Source organism: Rana temporaria, chromosome 8 (assembly GCF_905171775.1).
Source record: "Rana temporaria chromosome 8, aRanTem1.1, whole genome shotgun sequence".
Classification (NCBI taxonomy): domain Eukaryota; kingdom Metazoa; phylum Chordata; class Amphibia; order Anura; family Ranidae; genus Rana; species Rana temporaria.
In genome coordinates, this window is record NC_053496.1 from 100,865,817 (window position 1) to 100,878,606 (window position 12,790).

Genomic DNA, 12,790 nt, shown 5'->3' on the forward strand with positions numbered 1-12,790 from the left:
TTACATTACCACTGCATTTTGTGTGCCTGCTATTGTGACTTCAGCCAAGCAGAGGTCACAATACTTTACCCACCAGACGTTCTGATGTGTCAAGGGAGGGTTGGAGCTAGTTGAATAGGGGTGAGCCAAGCCAGAAAGAGTAGATCCCAAAAACAACCAGCGGCTCCTGAGGGGGTAGCGCTATATATATATATATATATATATATATATATATATATATATATATATATATATATATATATATATATATATATAGAGAGAGACAGTCCCAATCTCAATAGGGAGCTCTTCACTGTGCATGTGCTTGATTTTTCCAAACAAAAGTGCTCCAAACACGTGCTGTGCCCTATTCCCCCTAGATAACAACTCACCAGAGTTAATGTGACCCTCTATCTAATTTGGGTCAGAATATGCTTTTTTTGCTGTGAGGAGTGCACATCGCTGCTCCTTTGTGCACATTAACCTACCACAAGCCTGCGGTCATGTGCTGGAGACCGCAGTCACTCCAGGAAAATTCAGAAATGAGCTGACATCTGAAAATTATGACCCCTGTTGCTGTATTGTGGGGCCAGTAAGAGGACACTGGCCATCTAACAAGCAGCATTATTTTCTATATGCAGACTTTACTTGGGCTGTACTCATGTGCACCACTGTAAAGACTGGCCCCCACGCTAGCTAGCTGAAGAACTAGGGCCAAAGACTGCTCACTTATGTAGCTCACAAGAGAAGCCCACTTACAAAGAAATTAAGGGTCTTTTTTTTTATCATAGGGGTATTTTAAAGCGGGGGTTCACCCTATAAAAAAAAAAAAAAAAAAAATTCTTCTAGCATAAAATTAGGCATAGTAGCGCAAGCTACAGTATGCCTGTCTTCATTTTTTTATCCCCGTACTCACTGTGTAATCGTACATAGAAGATTCCGACTGCCCACGGGGAATGGGCGTTCCAATCCAGACGGAAGGTGATTGACGGCCGGCTCTGGCGCGTCACGCTTCTCCGGAAATAGCCGAAATAGGCTTGGCTCTTCACGGCGCCTGCGCATAGTCTGTGCGCAGGCGCCGTGAAGAGCCGAGACCTACTCCGGCTGTCTTCGGGGAGCGTGACGTGCCAGAGCCGGCCATCAATCACCCTCCCTCTTGAAAGAAACGCCCATTCCCCACGGGCAGTCGGAATCTTCTATGTACGATTACACAGTGAGTACGGGGATAAAAAAATTAAGACAGGCATACTGTAGCTCGCGCTACTATGCCTAATTTTATGCTAAAAAGTTGTTCTGCGGGGTGAACCACCGCTTTAAATGATAGAGACAGAATAGCAACCAACAATCCAGAAAAAAACACAATATAAATGTTATAAATTGAGTTGCAGTTCAGTGAGTAAAATAGGTATTTTTTATCCCCCACCGACCAACAATATTTCTGGCTCCCACAGACTGGCTATAGTATGTGCTCATGTGATACACAGATTAGTAGTGTCAATGTAAGATGGTGCTCCTAACGACAATTTTTTATGTGTATAAAAGAGACCCGTCCACAGAATCTCTTTCTTACATTAAAACCCACCATCATGGGCAAGACCAAAGAGCTGTCAAAGGACATCAGGGACAAGATTGTAGACCTGCACAAGGCTGAAATGGGCTACAAGACCATCAGCAAGATGCTTGGTGAGAAGGAGACAACCGTTGGAGCGATAATTCGCAAATGGAAGAAATACAAAATAGCCATCAATCCCCCTCGGTCTGGAGCTCCATGCAAGATTTCACCTCATGGGGTAAGAATGATCACGAGTAAAGTAAGGAAAGAAAAATGCTGACTATGAGGGTGATTCACAGAGAGTTAGGCCGGCGTATCAGTAGATACGCCGACCTAACTCGGAATCTACGCCGACGCTAATTTAAGCGTATTCTGGAAACCAGATACGCTTAAATTAGGCTCAGATACGAGCGGCGTAAGTGTCTTACACTGTCGTATCCTAAAGTGTAATTTTTAGGCTGACCGCTAGGTGGCGCTTCCATTGCGGTCGGCCTAGAATATGTAAATGAGTAGATACGCCGATTCACGAACGTACACTTGCCCGACGCAGTAAAGATACGCCGTTTACGTAACGCACTTTCAGGCCTAAAGTTATTCCATCAAATAGCTGAGATAGTAATGTTAAGTATGGCCGTCGTTCCCGCGTCGAAATTTGAAAATTTTACGTCGTTTGCGTAAGTCGTCCGTGAATAGGGATTTACGTAATTTACGTCCACGTCGAAACCAATAGGACCGTGCGGCGTACTTTGCCGCAATGCACACTGGGATATGTACACGGACGGCGCATGCGCTGTTCGTAAAATACGTCAATCACGTCAGGTCAACACATATTAACATAAAACACGCCCCCTCAGCCTATTTTGAATTAGGCGCGCTTACGCCCGCCGCATTTACGCTACGCCGCCGTAACTTAGCAGGCAAGTACTTTGTGAATACAGTACTTGCCTTGCAAACTTACCGCGGCGTAGTGTAAATGCCATACGCTACCCTGCCGCAACTATGCGCCCGCCTACCTGAATCCAGCTATATGGCCCTAAGAACAGCATCCCTACAGTCAAGCACTGAGGTGAAAACCTGATGTTTTGGGTCTGTTTCTCTGCTAAAGGTACAAGCTGACTTTGCCGCATTGAGTAGCCAATGAACGGGCCATGTATTGTAAAATATTCGATGAGAACCTTCTTCTCTCAGCCAGAACATTGAAGATGGGTTTTCCAGCATGACAATGGCCCAAAACATACCGCCAAGATAACAAAGGAGTAGCTCAAGAAGAAGCACATTAAAGCGGAGGTTCCATTAAAATAAGACTTTTAATAAGGACACTTACCTGTCCTAGCCGCCAGCGATGTCGGCCCCCGCCGAGGCCGATACTCGATCCTGGCAGCTCCAAGCGCCGCCATCCACAGTAAGGGAAACAGGCAGTGAAGCCGTACGGCTTCACTGCACGTTCCCTACTGCGCATGCGCGAGCAGCGCGGCGCTTTGTGAATGGGCCGGCTGCTTTCTGGGACGCACACAGTTCCCAGAATGCAGCGCGCCCCATTCACAAGAAGACACCGAGTGTAGGAGGAGGAAGAGAATCCGCCGCTGAGGATGAAGAGGCAGATTCGGCACTTCCGCATAGCAACAGTTTTTTAGGGTAAGTCAATTTTTTTTTTTTTTTTTTTTTTTTTAAGATTTTTGGTGAAAAAAAAAATTTCAGGTGGAACCTCCACTTTAAGGTCATGGAGTGTGCAAACCTGGTAACCAACTACAAGAAACATTTCACTTCTGTGCTTGCCAACAAGGGTTTCTCCACCAAGTACCAAGTCATGTTTTGCATGGAGATCAAATACTTATTTTTATCACTGAACTGCAACTCAGTTTATAACTTTTGCATCGTGTTTTTTCTGGATTATTGGTTGATATTCTGTCCCTATCATTTAAAATAAACCTGTGATACAAATTATAGACTCTTCATTTCTTTGTAAGTGGGCAAACATACAAAATCTGCACGGGATCAAAAAATTTGTTTACCCACTGTACCACCAATCTGATGTTTGCTTTTTGATACTGAACCTTAGTTATGAGCAAGGTATCTGTATTTGTACTCCCAGTAGCAGTGCAGTATTCATTTGCTTAACCACTTGCTGACTGCCGCAAGATGATATACGTCGACAGAATTGCATGGGCAGGCAACTGGGCGTACCTGTACGTCCCTTAAAATTTGCTTGTCGTGTGCCTTGTGAGTGCGCCCGTGGGTCCCCGGGAACTCGATGTTCCCGGGCGGCCCGCGATTGCGGTCAGCAAAGGCAGAACAGGGGGATGACTTTGTAAACAAGGCATTCCCCTATTCTGCCTAGTGACACTGTCACTGATGACTGTTCCCCATGATTGGGAACGGTCATCAGTGATGTGTCACGTGTAGCCATGCCCCCTAACAGTAAGAATCACTCCCTGGTACTGACTTAACCTCTTCATCGCCACCTAGTGGTTAACCCCTTCACTGCCAGTTCATTTTTACAGTATCAGTGCATTTTTATAGCACTGATCGCTGAAAAAATGACAATGGTCCCAACAATGTGTCAAAAATGTGTCAAAAGTGTCCGATGTGTCCGCCATAAAGTCGCAGTCACAATAAAAATCGCAGATCGCCGCCATTGCTAGTAAAAAAAAATATTTATAAAAATGCCATAAAACTACCCCCTAATTTGTAGATGCTATAACTTTTGCGCAAACCATTTAAAAAACGCTTATTACAATTTATCAAAAATATTTTTGGGGGATATTTATTAAAGCAAAAAGTAAAAAATATTATTTTTTTTTCAAAATTGTCGCTCTATTTTTGTTTAAAGCGTAAAAAATAAAAACCGCAGAGGTGATCAAATACCACCAAAAGAAAGCTCTATTTGTGGGAAAAAAGGACGTCAAATTTGTTTGGGAGCCACATCACATGACCGCGTAATTGTCAGTTAAAGCAATGCAGTGCCGAATCGCAAAAAGTGGACGGTCTTTGGCCAGCGAAATGGTCCAGGCTGAATCGGTTAACCTTGTGTGTCAATGGGACTGAGGTTGCTCTTAGAGTCGAGGCAGAAGAACAGAGAACCCAATCTACCAAGCAGCTCCTACAGGGGTAGCGCTACGTTGATAATGACTGCGATTCAAGGATCAAGGTGAAAGATCATGCTTCTTCACATTGACTGGGATTTAAGGGTCGAGGAGAGAGATCATGCTTCTTCATATTGACTCAGATTCATATATCAAGGAGAAAGATCATGCTTCTTCATAATAAGCAAGGCAGAGGGAGCTGATCGAAAAAAACAGATTGTTTAGAACTTTCAAGAGATTCTGTATATCATTACAATCTATGCAGTTTGTATATTGCACCCTCACTGTTTCGTAAAAAAAAAACATTGATGAATTTTACACATCAAGGTAAAAAACCTTCCGTATACCGCCCAGCCACCCCACCCCCAATATTTACCCAAGCCCCATCTTGATTTAGTGATGTGCAGGAGAGCAGTGGTTCTCCCGGGTCTCTCAAACCTCATTGACTGAGACACAGCAATGGCTCCTGCTCCTGTCAATCACAGGCAGTGAAGAGGGAGCGGCGGTGAGCTGTGCTCTGTGTCTTATGGACACACAGAAGCAGCTCTGAAAAGAGCACGTACAAGTGCCCCCATAGCAAACAACTTGCTATGGGGGCGCTTAGCAAGGGGGAGGGGCCAGGGACATCGGCTGCTCTGTGCAAAATCAGAGAGCAGGTAAGTATATGTTTATTTATTTTAAAAAAGGTGAGCCTATAATATCCCTTTAAATTAAAGGGGAGGTTCACCCTAAAAACAACTTTCTCTTATTACACTGGCCCCCCACATTACAATACGATTATGCCTATTAGTTTTTTTTTGATGCTGTACATACCTTGATACAGCATATTCACCCGTGGCTTCCGGGTTGCGAGTCCCGCGGGAGTGGGCGTTCCTAACATGCTGGTGATTGACGTTTTGCCAAAAACGAGCTCCCTCCGTCGCGTAAGCCACGTCACGATGGGCGAAAGGAGCCGAACGGCGAGTCGGCGCTATACTGCGCCTGCGCATCGGCTCCTTTCGGCAATCGTGACGCGGCTTACGCGACGGGGGGGGGAGCTCGTTTTTTGTCAAAACGTCAATCACCAGCATGTTAGGAACGCCCACTCCCGCGGGACTGGCAACCCGGAAGCCACGGGTGAATATGCTGTATCAAGGTATGTACAGCATCAAAAAAAAACTAATAGGCATAATCGTATTGTAATGTGGGGGGCAAATGTAATAAGAGAAAGTCGTTTTTAGGGTGAACCTCCCCTTTAAATTGTTTTGAATCTTCTGTAACAGACGTGAATCTACACATGGCACTGCAATTTCATTTCAATTTAATAAAAGATTAAACAAAGATAAATACACAGTAAAACCTTGAATTACGAGTATAATTAGTTCCAGAAACATGCTTGTAATCCAAAGCACTTGTATATCAAAGCAATTTCCCCATAAGAAATACTGGAAACTCAAATGATTTGTTCCACAACCATTTATTCATAGGTCCTTCAGTTTTATAGTCCATATAAAAAGATTATAGCAATGTGATGTAAAATGTCTATCCACAAGGGGATTAGAAGCAAAATCCAGCAGGAGCTACAGAGTATAAAAGAGAAGAGAGGCGCCTCTAAGTGTAGCAATATGTTGCTAAATGTTGTATCTTCATTAATATATTCATTATTCATTCATTCATTATATATTTATTGTTTAAGTTAGGCGCTTACAGCCCCTACTGCCCCTTACTACCCACAACCTCTCAAATTCGTATATTCACCTGTCTATGCTCCTAACAGACAAGAAGCTGCATAGCCCTTTAGCACTCTCCTAATGGGGCCCTTGTTTCTTTTGAAGCTGCACAAAAAATTAAACGCAAAGGCTGTCTATTTTGTGCCACTACAATAGGTAGCCTCTCAGTAGAAATGAAAGGGGTGAGTGTCTGGCTAGTAGAGTCTGCAGTGGCTGCTGTGTAGCTCCCCATGTGAAGGAATGTGATGAGCATAATGATGACCAAAAAATGCCTATTCTCTATGCATATTTTCTATACTATAAAGTCTATATTGTTTTTGCATGTACACAACTGCTTTAAAAGTCCTTACTCAAAAATGGCCTCTAGGAACACCCCCTCCCACCGAGTCACGGATGGCTGTAGAAAAATATGGCGTCTGCCCCCTACTACCCATGCATGCTGAAGACCAAGAGGGACCAGATGACAACCAAGCTTTGACCATCAAGTTTTTGTACTCTTCTTGTATTTCAGCCAATCAGATATGCCTTTTTAGACTCGCAATAAAATAATAGTGACGTATGCTTTATCGTGCTGTGTGTAAGAGAGCTTGGCACTGTCTGTAATAAATCATAGATAAGAAAGTAGTCGGACTGCACAGACGTGTCAGTGTGTTACTCCCAGCGTGCACGCATATCTACACTTTACAATTCGGAACGGCAGCAGAAATCCCCTTTGAGGTTCAGAACCCTCACAGTTATCCCAAAATATATTGAACAATCAAACATGTGGGACCTTTAGAGAAGGCATCAGATTTGTCAGGGTTCATTAAACAAAAAATGTATGTTATTTTTGTGAAGCATCTATTTATTACAATATAAACTGTGTCATGATCATTTAAGCTATTATATAGAGCAGGGATTTTCAACCTGAGTGCTGCGGCACCCTGGGGTGCCATGGCAAAATTACAGAAAACCCAGATACAGTTCAATAATTAAAGGTTCCTGTGTTAATTTCTGTGTATACAGGGCCGGATTTGCTCTCCCTGCCGCCCCAAGGCCAGGTTCCGCAATGTACACCCCCCCCCCAAAATCCACGGAGAATGGTAACCCGATGGCAGTTCAAATATTTTTTGTTTCTTTTTTTTTAACTTTTTTATTACTTTTTTTGTTTTTTTTTATTTGTATCTTGTTGTTTACTTTTTTTTGTATACTTTTTTTTTTTTTTTTTATATATATATATATATATATATATATATATATATATATATATTATTTTTCTTATTCTTTACTTTTTAATTACTTTTTTATTTTATTAATTGAATTATTATTTCTTATTTTTTTTCCACCTAACTTTATTGCTATCACACAGGAGAAAACAATTCCCTGTGTGATAGCAATTGGAGGTGACAGGTTCTCTTTATTGACCCTGTCACCTCCAAAACAGGAGTCCTAGCACTGTGCTAGAACTCCTGTCACAGCTGAGATGGGAGGAGCACCTCTCACTGTGTACATCGGGGAGGGACAGGAGATGAGCTGACATCTGAAAATTATGACCCCTGTTGCTGTATTGTGGGGCCAGTAAGAGGACACTGGCCATCTAACAAGCAGCATTATTTTCTATATGCAGACTTTACTTGGGCTGTACTCATGTGCACCACTGTAAAGACTGGCCCCCACGCTAGCTAGCTGAAGAACTAGGGCCAAAGACTGCTCACTTATGTAGCTCACAAGAGAAGCCCACTTACAAAGAAATTAAGGGTCTTTTTTTTTATCATAGGGGTATTTTAAAGCGGGGGTTCACCCTATAAAAAAAAAAAAAAAAAAAAATTCTTCTAGCATAAAATTAGGCATAGTAGCGCAAGCTACAGTATGCCTGTCTTCATTTTTTTATCCCCGTACTCACTGTGTAATCGTACATAGAAGATTCCGACTGCCCACGGGGAATGGGCGTTCCAATCCAGACGGAAGGTGATTGACGGCCGGCTCTGGCGCGTCACGCTTCTCCGGAAATAGCCGAAATAGGCTTGGCTCTTCACGGCGCCTGCGCATAGTCTGTGCGCAGGCGCCGTGAAGAGCCGAGACCTACTCCGGCTGTCTTCGGGGAGCGTGACGTGCCAGAGCCGGCCATCAATCACCCTCCCTCTTGAAAGAAACGCCCATTCCCCACGGGCAGTCGGAATCTTCTATGTACGATTACACAGTGAGTACGGGGATAAAAAAATTAAGACAGGCATACTGTAGCTCGCGCTACTATGCCTAATTTTATGCTAAAAAGTTGTTCTGCGGGGTGAACCACCGCTTTAAATGATAGAGACAGAATAGCAACCAACAATCCAGAAAAAATTTCGTCACGATGGGCGAAAGGAGCCGAACGGCGAGTCGGCGCTATACTGCGCCTGCGCATCGGCTCCTTTCGGCAATCGTGACGCGGCTTACGCGACGGGGGGGGGAGCTCGTTTTTTGTCAAAACGTCAATCACCAGCATGTTAGGAACGCCCACTCCCGCGGGACTGGCAACCCGGAAGCCACGGGTGAATATGCTGTATCAAGGTATGTACAGCATCAAAAAAAAACTAATAGGCATAATCGTATTGTAATGTGGGGGGCAAATGTAATAAGAGAAAGTCGTTTTTAGGGTGAACCTCCCCTTTAAATTGTTTTGAATCTTCTGTAACAGACGTGAATCTACACATGGCACTGCAATTTCATTTCAATTTAATAAAAGATTAAACAAAGATAAATACACAGTAAAACCTTGAATTACGAGTATAATTAGTTCCAGAAACATGCTTGTAATCCAAAGCACTTGTATATCAAAGCAATTTCCCCATAAGAAATACTGGAAACTCAAATGATTTGTTCCACAACCATTTATTCATAGGTCCTTCAGTTTTATAGTCCATATAAAAAGATTATAGCAATGTGATGTAAAATGTCTATCCACAAGGGGATTAGAAGCAAAATCCAGCAGGAGCTACAGAGTATAAAAGAGAAGAGAGGCGCCTCTAAGTGTAGCAATATGTTGCTAAATGTTGTATCTTCATTAATATATTCATTATTCATTCATTCATTATATATTTATTGTTTAAGTTAGGCGCTTACAGCCCCTACTGCCCCTTACTACCCACAACCTCTCAAATTCGTATATTCACCTGTCTATGCTCCTAACAGACAAGAAGCTGCATAGCCCTTTAGCACTCTCCTAATGGGGCCCTTGTTTCTTTTGAAGCTGCACAAAAAATTAAACGCAAAGGCTGTCTATTTTGTGCCACTACAATAGGTAGCCTCTCAGTAGAAATGAAAGGGGTGAGTGTCTGGCTAGTAGAGTCTGCAGTGGCTGCTGTGTAGCTCCCCATGTGAAGGAATGTGATGAGCATAATGATGACCAAAAAATGCCTATTCTCTATGCATATTTTCTATACTATAAAGTCTATATTGTTTTTGCATGTACACAACTGCTTTAAAAGTCCTTACTCAAAAATGGCCTCTAGGAACACCCCCTCCCACCGAGTCACGGATGGCTGTAGAAAAATATGGCGTCTGCCCCCTACTACCCATGCATGCTGAAGACCAAGAGGGACCAGATGACAACCAAGCTTTGACCATCAAGTTTTTGTACTCTTCTTGTATTTCAGCCAATCAGATATGCCTTTTTAGACTCGCAATAAAATAATAGTGACGTATGCTTTATCGTGCTGTGTGTAAGAGAGCTTGGCACTGTCTGTAATAAATCATAGATAAGAAAGTAGTCGGACTGCACAGACGTGTCAGTGTGTTACTCCCAGCGTGCACGCATATCTACACTTTACAATTCGGAACGGCAGCAGAAATCCCCTTTGAGGTTCAGAACCCTCACAGTTATCCCAAAATATATTGAACAATCAAACATGTGGGACCTTTAGAGAAGGCATCAGATTTGTCAGGGTTCATTAAACAAAAAATGTATGTTATTTTTGTGAAGCATCTATTTATTACAATATAAACTGTGTCATGATCATTTAAGCTATTATATAGAGCAGGGATTTTCAACCTGAGTGCTGCGGCACCCTGGGGTGCCATGGCAAAATTACAGAAAACCCAGATACAGTTCAATAATTAAAGGTTCCTGTGTTAATTTCTGTGTATACAGGGCCGGATTTGCTCTCCCTGCCGCCCCAAGGCCAGGTTCCGCAATGTACACCCCCCCCCCCCAAAATCCACGGAGAATGGTAACCCGATGGCAGTTCAAATATTTTTTGTTTCTTTTTTTTTAACTTTTTTATTACTTTTTTTGTTTTTTTTTATTTGTATCTTGTTGTTTACTTTTTTTTGTATACTTTTTTTTTTTTTTTTTATATATATATATATATATATATATATATATTATTTTTCTTATTCTTTACTTTTTAATTACTTTTTTATTTTATTAATTGAATTATTATTTCTTATTTTTTTTCCACCTAACTTTATTGCTATCACACAGGAGAAAACAATTCCCTGTGTGATAGCAATTGGAGGTGACAGGTTCTCTTTATTGACCCTGTCACCTCCAAAACAGGAGTCCTAGCACTGTGCTAGAACTCCTGTCACAGCTGAGATGGGAGGAGCACCTCTCACTGTGTACATCGGGGAGGGACAGGAGATGGACTCGGCGGCTAGGGGGAGAACGGAGTCCCGAAGACAGAGCCAGCAGAGAGAGGTATGTGGGGGGGGGGGGGGGAGGGGAGGACGTCCGACAGCACACATTTTACAAGTGATTTCGGCGACATCGCCACAATCACTTGTTAACGAACGAGTGGATTTGCCCACACTACATTTAGCCCTGCTAGAAAGCAACTTACCGCCCTTAACTGTATGTTCCGGCCGTCGGGGGTCTCCATGCCGCTGCCACCCCTCTGTGCCCTGCCGCCCCGAGGCCTGGCCTCGGTGGCCTTGTGGGAAATCCGGGCCTGTGTGTATATGGAGCAGAGTGAGCACATCCCACTCCTCCTCTGGGCTCTCTTCCCCCTCCCTGGTGCTATTTATACTACTGCTGTTGTTCTATTGAGAAATACCCTCCGTTGAAAAATACCTTTGATGGGTCTGCACATGCGCAGTACGCAACATCACTCCAGCTGATATGCTGATCAGCTGTTGTGATGTCAACACGGCGCATGCGCAGATCGTCGGACTTAGTATCTGATGATCTGCTAAGCGCAGAGAGAATGAAATTGTCAGATTCTGCCTCACTGTTGCAGAGCGAGTTTTGGCTGTATTGAACAGCGTTTTCTGTTTTGAAAGGTGTGTTTTCTGTCTGTTGCACGGCGGCTTAAGTGTGTTAAATTGCTGGTTTTGTCTGTGTCTAAGGGTGGGTTAAACACACACAAAACCCGCCCTTTAACACACCCACAACCCGTCCCGCAAAAGCAAGGCAGAATCTGACAATTACATTCTGCATCGGCGCTTAGCAGATCATCAGCTACTGCCTTCAACGATCTGTGCCTGTGCCGCGTTCACACCAGCTGATCAACATATCAGCTGGCGCGACATTACATACTACGCATGCGCAGACCTATCAGAGGCCTTTTTCGACAGATGGATAGAACACCGGCAAAACTGAAAACTGTACAAGCCAGCCGCCTGTGTCCTACCAACCAATGTTGCTAAGGAATAGTCAGGCAGTGCACACGGCTTTCAGTCTTGCCAGCAGTAGAATAGATAGCAGCAGGGAGAGGGAGAGAGCCCTGAGATGTGAACAAGATGTGCTCTCCCTGCACCATATAAACAGAAGTTGACACAGGAAACCTTTAGTCATCGGACTGTATCAGGGCTTTCTATAAGATTTCTGTGATAAAGGCAAAGGGGTGGAGGGAGGGGGGTTAGGATCAAGGCAGGATTTGTGCTAGAGGCAGAATTTTTTAGCAGGGATTTGTGGTAGGAGGGGGGATTTGGGCTAGCTGAGGTATGGGGGGGGGGGGGGGACTTACAACCTATTGACAGCTTAACTCTGCTTTAAAACTAAGGGCTTTTTTACACCAGATGCAGTGCAGTAACGCGGTAATTGTGTGTTAATAATTCTTAATGGCACCCTCACACATCCACCAATTGCATGCATGTTTTTGCCCACTAAAACGCATGGTACCAAAGTACAATGTATTTTTTTGGGGCTCAATATAAAAATTATGCCAGCACATTTTTTACATATTTTACTAGCATAGAGAAGCCTAATTAAAAATGCAACATGCAGGAACACGCACACAAAAAAAAGCTCATGCTCGGATGCACCTCCTTGTTTGAGCGAGCCTTCAGACTGGAGTGCAGCGGGATTGTGCGCAATTCTGAAAGGTGCATTGACTGGAAAAAGGTTGAAAAACACTGATATAGAGTTACAATAAAAAGTATCTAAACTGTACATCTTTCTTGTACTTTCATAACCTATAAAAGCTACCTGGGAAAATACAGCAAACAAGTAAATCAGGTTTGATCAAAGTTCCTAGTCATGTTGTCAGTTCATGAGCAGGTAGCTGGTT